The sequence below is a fragment of the Cupressus sempervirens genome, chromosome 7 (assembly GCF_028749045.1).
Source record: "Cupressus sempervirens isolate cs-2001-9-10 chromosome 7, ASM2874904v1, whole genome shotgun sequence".
NCBI lineage: Eukaryota > Viridiplantae > Streptophyta > Pinopsida > Cupressales > Cupressaceae > Cupressus > Cupressus sempervirens.
Genome location: NC_143124.1, coordinates 210,243,892 through 210,247,927, shown reverse-complemented (window position 1 = coordinate 210,247,927; position 4,036 = coordinate 210,243,892).

Below are 4,036 nucleotides of genomic sequence, written 5' to 3'. Positions count from 1 at the left end.
GTGACTCAAGTTCCTGCAACTCGGTGACTAAAGACTCGGGAGTAGAAGTTTCCTGATTGACAGATGTATCTGGCATTATATTAAGTTCAATGAAAATAAATCTCCTATAATCTTCTAGTTCCTTTTTTCTTTCTTCTTTAATCCTTTCTACAAACTCATCAAATTTCACATGTGCACTTTCTATGACTTTGTGAGTAGACAAATTCAAAGATCTATATGCCTTACTCTTGCAAGAATATCCCAAAAATATGCCTTCATCACCCTTCAAATCAAATTTTCCTTTTCTAGATTCTTTTAAAATATAACATTTTCTTCCAAATAATTTTAGGTAAATTACATTAGGTTTATAGCCATACCATAACTCATAGGGGGTTTTGAATGAGTCCTTCTTCAACTATACTCGGTTCAAGGTATCAACTACAGTGTCGATAGCTTCCTTTCAGTATTTGATAGCAATGTTCTTTTCAATCATTAGATTTCTTGCACAATCCATGATAGATCTATTCTTCCTTTTAGCTATTCCATTCTGCTCAAGAGTTCTAGGAGTTGATACCTATCTTTTGATTCCTCTTTCAATGCAAAAGTTATTGAATTCATGGGAGATGAATTCACCACCTCTGTCTAACCTTAAGCATTTCAGTATTTTCTCTATTTCCTTTTCTACTCTAGAAAAATGCCATTTGAACTTCTCAAATGCTTCTGACTTCTCTCTTAGATACATGATAGTCATCATTCTAGAGCAATCATCAACAAAAAGAATGAAGAACTTTTCTCCAGTATAGCTCTCAATTCCAATAGGTCCACACAAATCAGCATGCACAATTTCCAAAACTTCTTCAAACTGATAGTTTTTACTTTTAAAGCTAGTCTTTCCCATCTTACCAATCTGACAATTCTTGCATAGACCAACATCAGGTTTCTTTATACTAGGAATGCCTCTTACTTTCCTAAATTTGGTTATTTTCACCAGGTTATCAAAATTCACATGACATAACCTTCTATGCCATAACCAACTTTCTTCAACTTGAGCAATAAAACATGAACATTCACCAAGTTCAAGATAGAACAAGTTATCTTTTGTCTACATGCCTGATCTAGTCAACTTTCCTTTATCATCCAGTTGTCTTGCTTTTTCATGCATGAATTCCACTTTGAGTCCAATATTAATTAGTTGTGCCACACTCAACAAATTGTATTTTAGTCCTTCAACCCAATATGAATTATCACATACAAGCTCTTTGGTTAGTGAGATTCTTCCCCTTCCTCTTATGCAACAAGGTTCATTATTACCAAACCTCACACTACCACCATCATAGTCTTCAAAATGTTCAAACTTTTTTTGTCACCAGTCATATGATGAGAACAACCACTATCTATGATCCATGTATCATTTTTGCTCAGATGAGAGGTAAGTGCCATTTTATCTTCGTCATCATTATTAGATTCATCTTTCATAGCAATGTAAACAATTTCATCTTCACTATTATCTAAATCCTTAGAATCCTTAGCCATGAAACATGTTTTCTTACCTTTGTCCTTAAATGATTTGAAGTCTTTCTTGCCATTACACTTGTGACCTTTCTTCTCATCCTTGTTTTTCTTGTTTGGGCACCTAGCAGCAATATGATCAATTTCCTCAAATGAAAAATAGATTAAAGGAACCTTATCTTTGTATTTTCCTTTGCCTCTAGAATATTTCCTTGCAAGTAGAGCTTCAACCACCTCAAGATCACTATCAAAACTCTGTTTTGATTCTTCCTCACTTTCTAATTGAGATTCTTTTATTTTCTTCCCTTTTTCTTTGACTAAAAGCTTGGCTTCAAATGCTAATTCAATGTTCTTGGAAGCTAGAACATAGTTGTCATAGTTATCTAGCTCAAATGCAGTCAATCTTCCTACTATGGTCTCTAAATTTATCTTATGATTTGCTTCACATCTTCTCTCTTGAATTGTAGAAACTCTAATTGCATAAATGGGAAGCAATGCTCTAAGAACTTTACTTACAACTGTTTCCTCCTTGATATCTCCTCCAGAAGCCTTGATTGCACTGACACTTGCTTTGACTCTTTCAACATATTTAACAATGTTCTCATCCTCTCTCATCCTCATCTGATTAAATTGTCCTCTTAGACTTTCTGCTTTAGCTCTCCTCATATTGTCATCACCTCCATAGATATCTTTCACCTTGTTCCACATAGCAAAGGTAGTTTTGCAGTCCTTTGTATCATCAAATTCTTCATAGCTTAGGGCTGATGAAATGTCTATCATCACGGTGTTATGATTCTTCTTCTCAACAATGTCATTGACAGATAATGTACTAGCAGGAGTTACATATTCTTCATCAAGATATTTCAATCCTGTATCTCTAATGGAAGCCAGATAGAGTCTCATGAGACCTTGCCATGCTGAAAAGTTATCCCTGTTAAGCCTTTGAATTTCCCTCTTGTAAGACATCCTGATCTTTAGCTTAGATCCTTGAAATCCTTCCTGTAAGCACCAAAAGCTTTGATATCAATTGTTGGAAATATAGATGGATTAACTGAGAGGGGAGGGGGGGGTGAATTAGTTACCACAAAAACAAATCCACAGATCCTTTAGATGTCTTATTTACTAGTTACTTCTATCACTCAATGGATATATAGAAAAATGTTGTAACTCAATAGATGTATTGTATGTTAACTTCTTACTAATCTTTAAGTATTCACAGAGATTTAACATGCATGTATAAAGAAATAACATGAACACAAGAGACACCAGATTTAACATGGAAATCCTATATGGAAAAAACCACCAAATAACTAGCTACTGATTTTCACTCTTCTGAAGTGAGCCTTGTTAGGAGCCAACCCTATTAAAGGTTACAAAACACACTGTTATGTGTGACCTTGTTAAAGGATTTAATCACCCTACTAGGAGTGACCTTGCTAGAGGACTTTAGAACAATTCAATAGAACTGTCACCTTGTTAGAGGATTTACGAAATGGATTTTAAACCAGCTCTATTAAGAGATTTGGAAATCACTGCTACAATGGTGAGAAACTAACAATGAGTTAACCTAAATGAGATGCAACTGAATTGCTGATATAGATCTTAGTTTTGCTTCACTAGATCTTCTCTGATCGAATACAACTTTGCTGCTCCTCAAGGATATCCAATCCTTCTTCAAAATTTTCCCATAGTTTTCTCTTCACATAATCAACACACTTGAATGCTTGCTCATTACAATTTAGAATTCACAATTTGACCTTTTATTTATACCTTACAAATTGTCAAGTTGGCTACAAGTTACATTTACCAATAATCATTACCTCAGTCGGCTACAATCATTACATAAAATAATTAAAATTTATTTCCCAAAAAAATGAAATCCTTCATTGGTCGACCCTACTTGGTAAATACTACTCAAGAACTAATTTCTAGTGCTAACCAACTAAAGCTCGGTGAACATTGCAAACTCTACAAAATCCTTTTGAGACTGAGTGAACTTGGTGAACACTGTCTTTCCTTTGTTAACCTTCTAAGCTTGGTTGCCACTAACTTCTGCCACAAAATCCTTCGACGCCCGAGTGAGCTCGATAGAAATTGTTTCCACAGAGTATTTTTCTTAGGAACGCTCGGTAGACTTTGGAATTTTCTTTGTTGACCAACTAAGCTTGGTAGACTCTGGAATTTACTATCTACTATGACATTTGTGTAACATCAAAGACAACACACAATTGAACAATTATATCCAACACCACTATCATGTCTATGTTGGGTAGTGGAAATTCATCCTTAGGGAATTCTTTGTTTAGGTCTTTGAAATCAGTATAGACTTGAATGGATTTGTCATGTTTAGACACAAGTACAATATTGGAAATCCACTCCGCATAATCAATAGCTCTAATAAAGTTTTCACTTAGGAGTTTTTCCAACTTTGCTTTGACCAAGAGGGCTACATGTGGATGCATATTTCTTAGTTTTTGTTTAATATGTTTTGCACTAGGAGAGATAAATAAATGATGCATAATTAGATCTATGTCAAGTCATGGCATAT